Below are 16,436 nucleotides of genomic sequence, written 5' to 3'. Positions count from 1 at the left end.
GCAGCTTTCCCACACCCCTCTCAAATGGAGCAGCGAGGAATCGGCCTGGACCAGAACTTGGATCCTATGAATTGTCACTAGAATGCTGCAGGTCCCCACAGTGCTTCTATGTCCTGCTGGCCTGGTCACTGAGGGCTGGACATGGAGCCCCAGGACATGCTCTGTGCTGTCATAAGACTGGCAGTTCTGCAGTCCTTCCTTGCTTCTGCCTAACAGCCTGAATAGTGATCTGATTTTGGATTGTTTTCCAAGATGACCCCTTCTCTTTCTTGGCAATTTTGTCACTTCAGTCCTACGTGTGACTGTGGATGTTCCAGGATAGCAGCACCCAGCACCCCACAGGCTTATTGCATAAATCATATACTCAGCACAGAAGTGATCAGGAGCCTTGGACTCTCTATTATCTCTGTCCATCCATCTGTTGGATTTCTAATGCACTGCCCATGTATTTAGCGGTCTATCATATTTCTAAGGCATTTTGCACTATCTGATGTCTGTCTGCCTGTCTTTGTGGGGTATTTCTAAAAGCCTCTAACACCGTGTGTCTAGCTGTCCCCGTACTGTGTCTCTACTATAGCACCGTCTGTCTATCAGTCTTTGGTGTTTCTAGAGCACTTATCACTGCAACTTCTAGGTGATGTATCATACGTCACATGATTACCTTTTACATCCAGTAACCAGTAATTCGCAATAGATTCCCCATTTCTCAAGGGAACTTTAACAGCCCAGCGGGTGACAAGTTGCCAGGGTGAAGTTCAGTGAAGTGTGATAAAACTAAACAAGCCTCTGCCCCAGAGCAAGGCACGCTTTACTCTCCCCCTCCCGCTTCACACGTCCCTAACCTGCAAAGTGCAAAGACACCAATAAAGTGAGAGTACAGTGGGTGTGCCTGTGTGAACGCCCCCCCACACTGAACGGACAGCTGCTAACCTGCACCCCCACCCCAGTTGGGAGAGAGAGCGAGCTGTGGCAAAGCGGGTTTTGCTTATAGAGAGGCCACCTAGTAAGTAAAGGGCTACTGGCTACAAACTGCCATATAATTCTGTCAGCACCTGCTTTATGGGCCCGAAATGGGGCAAAGTGAAAGGTTTCCTTTTCTTTACGACTCACGCCCAGTCCCCGTTAATGAAACAGCAGGTCCTCCCCCCCTTCCCTTCTCCTGGCTTCCTTCTAGCACTGCTGAGCCCAGCGTTTGATCAAGGCCTGATTTCCCTCCCTTTCTTAGTGCAGGAAATCACTGGCTGGTTCGCTGAGAACAATGTATTCTGTGCACTTCCCTGGCTTTCGTCGCTTAATTGGAGTGATGCCTTGAGGTCCCCTGGCACGGAGCGGAAGGCCGGTGGTGGCAGGCAGCCAAGGTAATTATGGTTGAATGGTCCTCTCAGAGTCCCTGAAGAGTCTTTACGAATCATTGGGTAACGGCTATAGTTCAAGAGAGCGCAGTCTTTGGGGAGCTTGTATAATTACTGAGATTTGAGCCCTCTCTGGCAGCACTTCCCTCGTTCCCCTTATCCCCACCCCTGCCACCCTCTTTCTCCCACCTCCTCTCGGACGCTGTTTAGCCACATCGTTGATGGGAAGGGCCAGCGTGTACTATGTAATAACAAGCCCGCATTTGAACTCTTACTTGTAAGGGCAAAAAGGAATAACTGACCCACAAGGTGCTACTTATTTTCTAGATTGTCTCGGTCTTCCATTTTAAACACGTGGAGGGGTGGCTCTGCAGATGGCACCCCGTTCTGGGGAAACCCAAGCGAGGGCAGAGAGCCTGGTGAGTGGTTCAGAACAGGCACGTGTGCCCATTTGGTCTACAGGGCAGCTCCAGCAGTGGAAAAGCTGAGGGCATGGACCATGAAACTAACAACAGGGCAGATGAAGGGGAACGGCTTCAGTAACCAATAGACAGAAAGCAATGTTACAATATCCAATTATATTTAACACATGATATGACATTACTGGAAGTTCCTAGATGGCACTATAAATTTGGCTTAACTGACTGTACAGGTAGTTAGCTCTTGGAGAAATACTCAGCGTTGGGTGTGGTGCAATTCTTTTTAGAGTTGGAGCATAACATTAGTAAATTTTATTCCTTGACTGAATGTCTGTCTAATATGTAGGTGCTGCCTACAGATTACAGCCACATAACCAAACAAAACATTACATCTATCTATGATACTTACCTGTCCCTCATTACTATGGTATTTAAGCTTCTCCCAATCTTTAATATATTTATCCTTGCTATAACCCGGGGAGGTAGAAAAGTACTGGGAACAGAGGGACAGAGAGGCTAAGTGATTTGCCCAAGGTAAAATCCAGGAAAGCTGTGGAATAACTTCGGGTCTCTGGAATTATAGGCTGGTGCCCTAACCACTGAACCATCCTTCCTCATGGCATCAAAACAGTATCTGACAAATTAGAAGCATAAGTTTTAATCAGTTGACAGCAGTATTCATGTGGGAAAGATCCCCTCAGGATTCTTCACCAGGAACATCAAAAGAAGAGCATGGCCCCCTGAGAACCCATACTAATTCTTACGCTGTGAATGCTGGGAGGATACCCATCCAGTGCAGACACGTGCAATACAGCTCCTAGCCATGCACCTCAATACGGAATCTCATTGTTTTCGTTTAAGGAGAATATAGCCACGTAGGCCACAATAGCACCAAAGTGCAAAGGCCTCTGGGCACCTTAACAGAAATAAATGCAAATGACATTACAATAAAAGAAAGGAAGTCTCATGCTCCCCGGAGCAGGCAAACTAAACGATCAGCATAACCTTCTCCCCTTGAAAACAGCAGGGCTACAAGACTCCTAGAAGATTGACTCTTCTGTGCCTGGGGCATGGGTGGGAGAAAGGGCAATGGCAAAATAGATAACAGGATGTCAGGCCCCTGCGAAATTGGGAAGGCAGAAGCATAAACTAAAGTAGCAGATGGCTCAGACAGCCTCTTCCTTCTGCTTCACTTCACAAACTGATTCCGTTTGCCATTGCAGCCTTAGCGTCCCCTTCCTGCTTCTTCTGTCTTGAGGTCTGAACCCTGGGACTTGTGAGGCCAGATGTTCAGAAGTGCTCAGCACCCAGCAGCGCCCATAATCCAGCAGAGTTCTTTTGAAGATCTGGCCTCAGTTGTGAGTGATGAGCCCTTCTGAATATTCTGGCCATAATGTACTTGAAACCATCTCGCTGGGGACTGCTGGAACCAGCTTATCACAGTCCAAGAGCAGATTCCTTTGTGCTGCCAGCTCATGCAGTTTGCACACAACTCCTGATGAGTGGTCCTGTAGATCTGGAACACCTTCCGCTTGGCTATTAAAGAGGCCTGCTGGAGCCACCTTAACTGGGAGTGCACACAATCCAGAGACTGAAACTCTTTGTCTGTTGCAGGACAGTGGAAATGCTAAGAGGCTCCAAATGTTCCATCCCCACTGTGCTCCTAGCACTGATAGAAACTCTTACACTAGCAAGAGGAGATGATGCTATTGCAAGGACAGCAACCTGGCCTGTTGTCTGGATTGCAGGAATAGAGAATAATTCTGAATCTATGGATGGCACGCTTAGGTATACTGTCAGTGACAACAGACCAGGAAGCACCAGCTCATTGTTGGATTATGCATAATATGGAAAATCCAAGCACTACCAAGATGCCCCAGGGAGTCATAAGAGCCAAAGCTTCAACCTCCACAACTAACATCAGACTGTGTTTACAGAGTTTATTCTATATGAGGAGAAAAGGTGGTGGCAACCCACCACTCTGTGGGCCAGATCAGGCCTGGTGCCTGGGGAACATCTGCAGCAAAGTCTGGGCAGCTGCACTTGCTTACACCAGTTTGGAATTTGCCCCATATCTGCCAAAGAAAGTGTGAACAAGGGAACAAGGTTCCTTGAAGGATTCCCTGTCTCAGGAAGTTAGGAGTTCAGGCCACAGCCTATATAAATGAACAGCAATCTTCATCCAGGGCCAACCAAGATCCCTCTCACATCTTCATGAGGGCGGGCAGATAATGAAGCCACGTGCCTCCCCTTCTTTCTGTATGTCAAAGTTCCTCTTTTCCACCCACCAGAATGGGGCTGTGTGTGGGGAGATGGGGTTGTATCGGCCATGATCTGTATTGCCTGGAGAGAGGTTTTTTTTCTTTCTTACTTTCGAAGCTGAGTATTCGAAGGATAGAGTATTCAAGCTCGGAGCCATGGTGTAGAAACACCTTATGTCTTTGGCAGGATTTTCTCTGCCCATTGACTCCAGAGATATGAATTTTCTATTCCAAATCAGCAATCATGATTACAATGATCCACGTCAGATACCACCAAAGAGGCTGTCAGCGTGGATAACAAAATTGTATTCAAGATCTCTCCTTTCCACACTCCAGGATTCTCCGGATCCAGGTGGCTTTCCACACCCACATTCTCCTCACTTCATATTTCCGTACTTAAGGTCCCATCTTACTGCAGTCACTGGCCAGTCAAGGATGGCAGGACAGGACTCTTTGGGGGAGTCTGCTGCTAGCAAGCAATGAGTGGTACATTACGAATTAGCCATGTATCCATTTACCTACCTAATCTGCCTAACCATTTCTCCCATGGTATCTGAGCACTTGAGAAAGGTGAAGGGATGCTGTGTGCACACACAGGAAAAAGGAGAGCTTGTGAGTCCAGTAGATGGGATTGGCTGGGGAACTACCTCTCAAAACATTCCTGGCTCTGCCTCTGCTGCTGTGTGGCCAGTCAATTAACTACTCCATGCCTTAGTTTCTCCATCTGTGCACTAGGACTAATGTTGCCTACCTGCCTCCTAGATGGTTGTGAGGAGTCATTTATTTTTCATACACTACTTTGGGTGCTTTAGATGAAGTATTCAAATATTAATATTGACTCAAAAAGGTCTGATTCACGTGCGTTCAAAAGAGGCGTCTTCACCTGGGGTTTCAGGCTGGAATCGCCTGCTGCAGGCAGCTCCTTGTAAGAATTAAAGTAAAAAAGCATTTTTTAAAAAAATGTAATTATAAACTGCCTGGCCTGTAGAGTGGCGACCGAAGCAATGGTTGGCTAAGGTGCCAGGTACGAAGTCTCTGGAAATGCCCTGCCTCACCCATTAACAAACCCACATGCTTGAGTGTTGCTTTTCACTTCCATTTCCAGTTTATGGTGGTAATAACACCCTCAACACAGGGCAATTGCTGTGGTCCCTAAGATCCCTCTGTCCCACCATCAGCTCCACCTAGCTGGTCCCTAGGAAATGCCCTGCACTACAATTATTATTGTTTCATTAAAATCCCCAAAATGCCAATTACACTCCATCATCCCCCCCTACACAGAGCATCTCATGCCACAGCGCATCACCAGAGCCAGTATGAAGAACCGCTTCCCCCGCAGCCCCAGCTTTTCCAATGTGAGGGCCTGGTCACCAGGGCGGTGGCAGGGACAGAGCTCCTGCCAGTTACTTGGTCAGACAGGTGGCACTGGACCTCCCCCACTCCATAGTTCACTGCCGGATCCTCATAGATACATGGGAGGTCAGGGTCATATTCACAGAGGGCCTCTGCAGCCACACTGGCTGTGACTCCCTGCATTCCCAAGGGCCCTATCGGGGACGCCTGTTGTCCGTGGCTGCCCTAGCACCCTGTGAGGAGGGAACATTGTGGAAACAATAATACAAGCTCAGGCTATCTTGCCATTTGCTGGAACTCTCTATGCGGCCTGAGTGCATTCCTCCCAGCCCCATTCTGGGGCTGCCCCCTGCTTCCCCTTCCTACTCAGTACACATCCTCCCCATGTGGACATTAGGCCATCCTCTGCAAGGTCCCAAAGGGCGGGGCTGGGGGATAGTGCGGCAGAGATGGCTGATGTCCTTGTCAAATGGATGGGGGAGATGACCTCTATCTGTTGATATGGAGGCAGTGAGGGAGGTGATCTCACCCAACACCGTGAAGCATCTCCAGACAGTGTGTCTTTAGGGCCTCTGGTAGATACCACATTGATTTCAGAGGTGAATTTGGCTTGGGGGTTCTTATAAACAAAGCATTTTCTATTGCAATGATGAACATAAGTTAGATCATTATGATACTTGGCTTCCTTCTTAATTTGCATATATAAATTAATTCACATCTCGTGAAATCCTCACTTGTCTTCCCACTCTCTGCATAGGTGGCATCTCCCCTTAACTCTTTCGCTGCCATGCAATAATCCATGCAGCAAACACTGACTAGGGGGTTTGATGGTTGATAATTATTAATACTGCAGATTGGAAGGGGCTGCTGTAATAGGGCGTAAGTAGCTCCTATGTGTTTCTGTCTCCTCAGACTTGATCAAAGCTACAAATGTCACCTGCGGTCTTAACCAGTAGCAAATCTGTGCTGGATTGTGTACAGAACGGCTGTCTTGTACTAGGAAATGTTTGCTGCTACTGTGTGAGCGCTACACAGGCTCTTGTTTAGATTTACATTTCAGAAGGAACAGGCCTGCCAAGTTTAATGTTGCACATCTCATCTGCTTAGTGTATTTGCATACAGTTCACAGCAAGACAACATTCCAGCTCTGGGCTTTTTGGTTATTTTGTTTCTGTTGGGTTTTTTTCAGATGTTCTGTGCCCATGCCGTTCCATTCCCTAATTCCACTTCTCTGGCAGATGACACGGGCTCTTATTCAGTCAAACCCTTTAGAGCTGTTCTTTAACGTCCATTGGTTTCAGGCGGATGTTGGCTTTTTGGGACAGTGTGGAGACCAAACTCAGAGAGAAAATAGCCCCCCACTGCTGTGTACTGTCGCCGCAGGAGGGGTAGGATACCTGCAGGGATTTTCAGCTTGCTGGGAGAGCTTTTCAACAGCAGGTGATAGATGCAACAGTGAAACCTGACACGCTTTCGACCCATTTATCAAAGTGCCTGCAGGTCCCATTTCAAGGCTGACAAAACAATAACAAATGCTGAGCAATGAAAACCCATGTGTGCCATGATTGGAAAGTTTGTTTTAGTTAAAAATAAGCAACATGTAAGCTTAGTGATGTATCTTTCCTTGTCCTGCTGCTTCCCCTTTGAGCAAGAATTTGGGAGAGAAACGAGACATTCTAATATCCAGGAAAAAGTCCCTTCCTTCTCCCCCACCAGGATTTTAGAACAACCAGGGTAGAAGCAAATGCTGGATGAACCGTTCCAAGAGTTACAGCCAAGTTTTGCATACAAACCAAGAGTAGATATGATTTTTTGGAGGTGTGAGGGAGACTTTTTTGGATGATTTTGCCTTTGTACTATCCCCATTGAGCTGGGCCATAAAGCAGAACAATCCCACCCACTTAACCCTGTCTAGCACCTTCCCCAAGTGCAGCAAAAATGTTATGCAGTGATTTCCTTTGGCATTAAAGCTGAAGGCGGGAGCGCCACCCAGAATTAACAGCACTGCAGCAGAATGGATATTAGCCTGTTACAGAGGGATAGGAAAGGGAATTGAGTGCAAAAGATCAGACACTGAGATTCTCATTAACTTTTGCTAACACCTGAAAGACTGACAGACACTTGCCTTTTCAGATTATATTCTGCACATTTCCAGCCTCTGACCTTGGGTGCTCTTCAGCCCCTGTTTACTTAATATGCAATGTCACCAGAGCTTAGGCTATTCAGTGATGCAGGCTCATCTGAACTGTACTTAAACTGGAGCATCCAAACCCAGATGCATATGTGAGCATCTGTGTGGAATGTCAGATATGCTGTCTGTGTCCTTAATTCCTTCTTCTATTTCTCTCTCTCTCTGTGCCCTGCCGTCCTTAAACTGAGTGAATAGCGGAGAATTCAGGATTGCTAAAGGATTTACTGCTGCTTCTCCTCATGACATGCTCCCCTCTTCACATGTAGAAAAGCCAAGGCACAGACTGTAGGAGAAGCCAGCTGTAGTGCTAATGATGCCAGGCAAAATTTGCACACAGCTGGTGGCGTACCTTTAAGGCATGACCTTTCTGGACACATTATGGCACTTTACGTTATGAGGTAATGGGGAAAATGCCTTTAGACACTGGCACATCTGGCCCATTGTTCTGAGTTCATGCTTCAAGAGCATCAGACAAAACTTGGCGAATTGTGTAATATGCATCATAAAGAGACAGGAGGATCTTGGCTAGTGCACTAGCTTTTCTCCTCTGCGGCCCAGATTCCAATATGCTTTATATTATACATGGGAATGACTGTGATAGGTTTTCATACCAGACTCTTCGGAACGTGCGCGCATTCAACACATACCATTATGCCCACCTAGCGCGAGTCGCAGTCTTTGCTGCAGAGAGAGGCTCAGCACTGGAACAGCAGACGCTGTGGCAGGGTGGGGCTGTGGGAGCACGAACTGCTATGTGAGGGGTCCAGGACTGGAATCAAAGGGGGTTCTCCAGGTTGGGATTGAAGTGCATCAGTAGGACTATGCATGGGGAGCCCAGGGATACCACAGGTCAGCAATGAGGTTCATTGGCAGAGAGAGTGAGTGAGTGTGTGTGCGTGCGCGCACTACCCCATGACCTGTGATCATGAAGGTCTATAAGTTTTGTGTACAATATAATTTATCGGCTAATCATGCTTCCAGAGGTAATAATGGAAGTTATTGAAGCTGTAATGGGCAATAGGAGATTATAAATAATTGGGTTAGTAAGCCTGTTTTATTGGCTTGAGGCCTAGTGTGAGAGGTTTGGTGGTAGCCATACTAAGGCTGGAATTTTTTTTAGTTAAAATGACATAGGCCTGAAGGATTTATAACCCAGGTCACCATTTATGCCTTCTCCTTCTGTGCAAGTACACAAATGACCACAAGATGCTCAAGTTAAAAGGGGCTTGGAGGCTTTTTGCAATATGGTAACTAGGCAATAACTATGTGGTTAGACCAAAACAATGTATAGGAGTTAAGAAATGACTGATGCAAGTTATTAATATTAATGATTAGAAGCTTAGGGATATCCAGAATGCCACATATAGATTATGGGTAGGTATTACTCTTGTTATGGTGACAGAAGATGATTAAAAATGGTTGTGTATTCAAATAGTTACATAAAGAAGGGGTTTAAAAGATCCAGTCTAGTTCTCTAATTTTTGGGTACAGTGGTTCCCCGAGACAACGTAAACTGAACCAGGACCACCTCTTTAATGTGCTACACTTACTTTTCCTTCCATCTTTGTTTCTAATAGTCTCCACAACATAAGATTGTAAGTATGAACAATACAAGAAGCCACTTTACTGTACTTATTTAATTCTTATATTTATGTATATTGATTTTTCTCTTTTCAGTTACGTTTGTCTGTATTAACTAAAGCCCCTAACTTTCCCTGTGTTCCACCAATCTTATCTTCATAATTAACTCTAAGTAGCCACCTGAAAAGAAACCTGTTATCTGTGACAAGTGCATATTTCACTCCAATGAATAATTTTATAATTAGCTATGTGTGTGTGTATTTTGGGACTGAACATCGGAGTAGCAAGTGTCTGGATTTCCCCCATAGCCATCTGTCTTCATTAGCTCTTTTCACTAATAGCAGCTCCTCCCAGATTTTTAATACAACCTTTTGGGGATGTGGCAGGTGCTCTTTAATCTCACCCACTAACAGACTTGCTGATGTGAAGCCTTTCCCCAAGTTCTTTTCTCTAGTCTTTGTTCCTGGTGTGGTTTGATATTTCTCTCACTGCAGTCACAGCCGCTCCAGGCTCCTCTCCACCTGTCCTGTCACAGTCTCCTTAGTAGAACAGCAGCAGAATGTTAACCTTGTTAGATTTCCTGTTTGTCTTTTGTTCTTTCTTTAAAATCATCCCCTCACCTCTCCGCCCCACCCCGTGGCTTTTTGCTCTTCTGAAGCCAGGCTGTGATTGTTGGGAACCTTAGGAAAGGGATCTAATACAGCTTGAAAAGTGGAAAATGTTCTCTGTGAAGCCAGGCCAACCCTTAGGGTGTGAATGGCTGAAACCTGCAGCAGGCAGCCTCTGGCACTGCAGGATTGCAGACAGAGAGCATTTACAGCTGTGATCAGGTTTCTTGTGCTAACTGCCTGGACCCTCACCCTCTGCATTATACATAAATAAGGATACAATGTTGACTTTGAAACCCCTCTTTCTATTTCCCTCCCAAACACACAGAAATCAAAAATTAATAACGATCTGTCTACTATATATTACAGCCCTACAATAACAAGAGTGCAGTTGATCTCCATGATATAGGTGTTGGCTGTGAAACACACCTGGTCATGAACAAGCTGCCTTAACAGAACTGTGTAGGGCCCAGGACTAGTGAGTGTAGTTGTGCACAGAGGAAAGACAAGCAAAGAGGCAACTGTAGTCCTTTTGAGCACCGGGACACTGCTAAAATCCCCTCCCCCAGCCTAAGGAGGGGCTACTAAACCCAGAACCCAACCAAGTTCGGGGGACAACAAATGCAATAATAGGAACAGGCATGGGGGTCAAAGGGCCAAAACTAGGGAACCAGAAGGGGACACTGAGCAGAGAACCCCGGACAGCGCCCATTGCTCCTCTCTAAGGCATCGAGAGAGCCGGAAGACACTGCCCAGAGGAACTCTGCCCAGATACGTGAACGGATAAAGGAACAAAAAACAGCCCCACAGATGCAGGCCCCTGCCTCTGCCAACCTCCTCTCCCTGGTGTTACTAATGGCCACGTTGACCATGGCTAGGAGGAGGTTGACCAGGTGGTCCCGCGACTTCTTGGGGCCTCGGATCGGGTGTGCATAAATAAACAAGTGCGGGGAAAAGTGCAGCCAGAACGTCAATAAGATGTTCTGGAGGAGCCAGAAGACAAGGCAGGTAAGTAAGTGATAGAGTTAGCGCTACAGCCAGGTGTCCTGGGATCTTTGATTAACTCTGTGCTTAGTGCACAGTGGGGTGCTGTAGGTCAGGCATGAGGTGCATCAGAAGAGCTAACAGAGTTTGCTGGGGATTCCCAGGACTGGACTAATCGGATGGAGAAAACAGCTCACACTATGCCTAGCTCATAAATAAGTTGTTTTCATGAAAATGTATCAAATTAAAGTCTTTAAACTAACAGCAGTGAAAAGGCACTGCTAGCAAAACTCTGCTTCCCTTGTTGGCATTGCAAGCTGTAAGATCCATCTCAGCTCATCCTGTTAATTAAAGTTACTGTGAACTCTCCTAAGACCTGGTTGTGTTGCTTTTAAGCATTCCTGTCATAGGTTAGTCAGCTCCACAGCCTTGGACTAGACATGTATGTGGCTAATGAGAACAACCACATTTACATTAGCTAGAAAAAAAGCAGGATTTAAACCTGCATGCTTCAGGCCATAAGGCAAAGCCTAAATGATGGGGGCTAAGGAAGGAACATCCCCAAGGGTCTGGTTACTACATAAGTGTCTACTATGGGGTTTCTTGTTCTTCCTCTGAAGCCACTGCTACTGCTGAAGACAGGAGACTTCACTAGTTGGATCCCTGGGCTGATCCAGTGCAGTAATTCCTATGTTCCTAGAGTGCAGGACAATTGGCAGGTCTGAGGTACAAAAGCCAGAGGTTTAAACAGCCCTTTTGCCCATAGGCCCCAAAATAGGATGGTCCCACAGCCCATATATTAGGAATAAATAGCAAACTGTCCCTTTGGGGCACTGTGCCTATCAGACCCCTGCTGCAGGGTCACAGAACCCAAATGGCTAGGCTGAGAGTAGCTGAGAATGAAATTCGGAGGCTCCTGTCAGAAACAAACACTCAAAAGACAAGAGGCAGAGGCTTCTCTGTCTGTTGAGTCTGCAGCAATTCTGGTCTGAATTTTTACCCCAACCTGCCCCAGGGGATTATCTGAATATCAACACACCCTTCCCACTGGCTAGATTTATCCACCCCCTGGCTTCCTCCTCTCTCAGTTCCACTTCACTGCCCCTAGCTGTAACTGGTCTCAGCTGAGCTCAACTATGCTCCTCTCTCACAAGCCATGCAGTCAGTGCAGAGGAAGTTTTAACCCTAACCTTGCTAGGTGCACTCCAACCACCACCACCCCAGGAAAAAAAAAACTTTAAAAATAACTACCTAGTGCTCAAATCAACAAAGTACAAAGATGAATTAATTCACCCTCATTGTAGCATTTATGCATCCCCAAGCAGTGCAGAGCTGGCTGCTTTCACATTTCCATCACTGCCCATGAACATGGAGTTTTCTACTGAGTGCACAGAGACCCAGAGCACAGTGTCTGATGTGTGAGTCACTATATCCTTCCTGCCCAGCTGCAAAATATAGGTGAGCAGGGGAAACAAAAGGCAAAGCTCAGCCTGGTAGAGCTTTGGAGACCTCCAGGAACCAGGAGTGATGCTGTCCCCTGCCCTATGAGGCCTGCAAAGAAGGGAATAGGAAAACTGGTTGGGCAGAAGAACTGAGTCCATAATCTGTGCCCAAAAAAGTTCTAGAAAGCTCAGCTAAGTATTTTAGAGCTACCCTCAAAATCACATACCAACATCAGCAGGTGGAGAAGGCAGCTGCGCGCTCAGGAAGCATATTACACCTGTGCTTTAGAGACAGCACTGTACTGACTCACTCCCAGGTGCAACTCAAGTGTTGGTTTTAATCTGTAGAGCCCTTCAGAGTTTGGAGTTATCCAAGAGACCTGTAAAGACTTGCACATAGGAAGTGCAGTCTTTCTTGGGTTGGGGTAGACCACCATCTGAGGTCAACTGGGATTTACAACTCCTTGATTGATAGGTTGAGGGGTAGGAATTGTGTGTTCTCTGCAGATGGCCCTCAGCTTTGGAACTAGCTTTTTCCTCATAGTCCCAACCAGTCTTTTGACTTTTTGGACATAATGCAAGATGCATCTGTTTGCTCAGGAATGTTTTTAGAGGGTACTGGTTTAAGAGTGGAGGATTTCATCTAAGGATTCCAGTGGGAAATACTTTCAAGCATCTTTTGGGCATTCCGGAGCAGATTCTGATTTCAGTCACACCAGAATAAAACCAGAGTAACTCCAATGAACTGACACTAGCTAACTGAGTTCAGATTCCCTACCAATATGAACTTGGTTGCCTATGTTGTCAGGGTTTCAAGGAGTTGTTGATCAGCACGGAACAGGTGAATGACCAAATGATCTGAAAACAAAAAATCCCCTGCACCTTTGAGCTTTCTGAGTTCCATGGGGTGCAGAAGCAAACGCTGAGAAATACTCAGCTCCTCAGCTGGTGTAAATCAGCATAATTAACGTGAATGGCTCTACACCAGCTGAGGATCTGGCCAACAGAGAGGAAAGGCTGTTTTCAGTATATTTACAACAAAGCTGAGCTAGGGGCAAAAAAGGAAAATCCTTCAGAGGAACAGCCAGGTTTCCTAAGATTTCTACCCCATAAAATGCCTTGAACAAGAAGCCCCTCTGAATTATCCCCCCCCTTCCTTTTGCATCCCTGCACCGGGCTGTGAGCCCTGCAAACATTGGGCTTCCTTCACTGTGCAGACCACTGCACCCCATCATCTAGCTGAGATCTGGGCCTTAAATAAATGTGCGACTATGTAAATAAATAAACTCGGTGTAGGCTGAGAAGCAGGGTAATGGCTGGGGAAGCCGGGCCTGACCTCAGTGACATTTCAAATTAGTTCTGCTGCATTGGGCTGCGGCTTTGAAGGGATTTTGCTCTGGTTGAATGTGGCAAGAAACCTTAAAATGCATCATGTGAAGAGTCTCTCTAGAGCTTCCATCCTCTCAGGATTAACATGCATGCTCGGCACAGGTTAGGAAAGGTCGAGAGTTCAGCAAATGATGCACACAGGAGGCAATGCTTGGAACCGTTCCGAACTGAGTTGTGACCCCATCACAGATGCACTGAGAATGACAGGCACCAGCTGAAATGAGTGGAACTCTGAGGGGGTGGGGAGGAGCTGTGTGGCCCAGCCGGCACAAAAGAACCCTGTCTTAGTGACCATGAGAAAATGGTCCACAAGGACATTACAGGCTGAGTGTGCAGGGATAACATCATCTGTGAGCAATTCTGCATATGCAGTCCCATTTACTGTAAGCCAGAACACTAACCTTGTGCCCCAGGGGAGTGAGTGACCCCTTGCGGTTTGTCTCATACCTTCAGGAGTCCTGCCAAGCTTCATACTAGTTGGTTGTGTGGTCATTTCGCATCTCAAAAGAGGAGCAGAGTCAGCTAAGATGGAAGACCTTCATGGACCATCCCAGTCCTGCAGGGAACTGTTCCGGTGAGAAGGAAGTGGACATGCATCCCAGCATGGTGCTAAAAGGCCTTGCTGTGCCCCAAGGAGAGGAGAAGAATCCAAGCTCCTGCTCACCTGTGATCAATACAGATCTCATTGCACTTTTTACAGGTTAAAGGAGTGTGGCCACAGCGATATTGTCAATTTCCTGCCTGGGTACACTCTACCTCCCAAATCCCCACTGCATGTTCAGCAGGATATAGTATTCTTCTCTTCTTCCTGTATTCAACTGTTGTATAGTGCTGTTGCATTGTGCTAAATAGTTGTTACTTTCCACTCCAGAAGTGGCTGCATTTCATCAATAGGGGAAGTGAGCCATACAGCATGTGTGTACTGTTGTGTTTGTATATTGCATACAAAAATATATTAAAGAATGGCAAGGTTGCAAAGTCCAGCATTCCAAAGTTAGGAAATGCCTGAATTAAGGTCTCCTCTGCAACTTTAATTCAGCCCCTTAACATATGCATTATCATACAGTCTTTACTTAGATGACAACATACTATTATTTCTACAGGACCACATCTCTGATACTAAGGCGAGCATCCCTGCTCCTCAACCTCTCAGCAAAATGAATGGAGGTATTTTGTCAACATAGCAAAACAATATATTTTCCCCTAATCTCATTCTGAGAAACAGCTGAACTATTTTTGCTGAAATTTAAAATAGGGCTGTCGATTAATCGCAGTTAACTCACACAATTAGTTCAAAAAAATTAACTGCGATTAATCGCAGTTTTAATCACACTGTTAAATAATAGAGTATCAATTGAAATTTATTAAATATTTTTGATGTTTTTCTACATTTTCATATATATTGTATTCTGTGTTGTAATTGAAATCAAAGCGTATATTATTTTTGATTACAAATATTTGCACTGTAAAAATGATAAAATAAATAGTATTTTTCAATTCACCTCATACAAGTACCGTAGTGCCATCTCTTTGTCGTGAAAGTGCAACTTACAAATGTAGATTTTTTTGTTACACAACTACATTCAAAAACAAATCAATGTAAAACTTCAGAGCCTACAAGTCCACTCAGTCCTACTTCTTGTTCAGCCAATTGCTAAGACAAACAAGTTTGTTTACATTTACAAGAGATAATGCTGCCCTCTTCTTATTTACAATGGGCTTGTCTACACCGGCAATTTACCACACTGCAACTTTCTCGCTCAGGAGTGTCGAAAAAACATCCCATTGAACACAGCAAGTTTCAGTGCTGAAAAGCGCCAATGTAAACAGTGCCCCAGCGCTGGGAGCTGCACTCTCAGCGCTGGTAGCTACGCCCCTCATGGAGGTGGTTTTTTTAGAGCCGCAACCACACAAGCCACATTAAAGTGCTGCCACGGCAGCACTTTAGTATTGCGAGTGTAGACTAGCCCAATGTCACCAGAAAGTGAGAACAGGCATTCGCATGGCACTTTTGTAGCCGGCATTGCAAGGTATTTACGTGGCAGATAGGCTAAGCATTCATATACCCCTTCATGCTTCGGCCACCATTCCATAGAACATGCTTCCATGCTGATGAAGCTCGTTAAAAAAATAATGTGTTAATTAAATTTGTGACTAAACTCCTTGGGGGAGAATTGTATGTCCCCTGCTCTGCTTTACCTGCATTCTGCCATATATTTCATGTTATAGCAGTCTTGGATGATGACCCAGCACATGTTGTTCATTTTAAGAACACTTTCACTGCAGATTTCATAAAACATAAAGAAGGTACCAATGTGAGATTTCTAAAGATAGCTACAGCACTTGACCCAAGTTTTAAGAATCTGAAGTTCCTTCCAAAATCTGAGTGGGATGAGGTGTGGAGCATGCTTTTAGAAGTCTTAAAAGAGCAACACTCCGATGCAGAAACTACAGAACCTTAATCACCAAAAAAGAAAATCAACCTTCTGCTGGTGGCATCTGACTCATAATAAAAATGAACATGTGTTGATCCACACTGCTTTGGATTGTTAACGAGCAGAACACATCCTCAGCACGGATGCATGTCCTCTGGAATGGGTGGTTGAAGCATGAAGGGACATATGAATCTTTAGCGCATCTGGCACGTAAATATCTTGCGATGCTGACTACAACAGTGCCGTGCGAATGCCTGTTCTCACTTTCAGGTGACATTGTGAACAAGAAGCGGGCAGCATTATCTCCTGCAAATGTAACCAAACTTGTTTGTCTGAGTGATTGGCTGAACAAGAAGTAGGACTGAATGGAGTTGCAGGCTCTAAAATTTTACATTGTTTTATTTTTAATGCAGTTTTTGTA

The 16,436-nt window shown here is 45.6% G+C and overlaps 1 long non-coding RNA gene across 1 annotated transcript; it reads left to right on the top strand.

Annotated features, from left to right (window-relative positions):
* Positions 1 to 864: 864 nt before the first annotated feature.
* Positions 865 to 14,952, top strand: LOC122174044 (uncharacterized). Its single transcript, XR_006175333.2, has 3 exons — positions 865 to 1,003; positions 1,226 to 1,358; positions 14,034 to 14,952. It is a non-coding gene; the product is annotated as an uncharacterized LOC122174044 (long non-coding RNA).
* The last annotated feature ends 1,484 nt before the right edge of the window (positions 14,953 to 16,436 follow it).

The sequence above is a fragment of the Chrysemys picta genome, chromosome 9 (genome assembly GCF_011386835.1).
Source record: "Chrysemys picta bellii isolate R12L10 chromosome 9, ASM1138683v2, whole genome shotgun sequence".
NCBI classification, from domain to species: domain Eukaryota; kingdom Metazoa; phylum Chordata; order Testudines; family Emydidae; genus Chrysemys; species Chrysemys picta.
The sequence above is the reverse complement of the archived record's forward strand: the minus strand, read 5'-3'. Positions and strand labels throughout refer to the sequence as shown.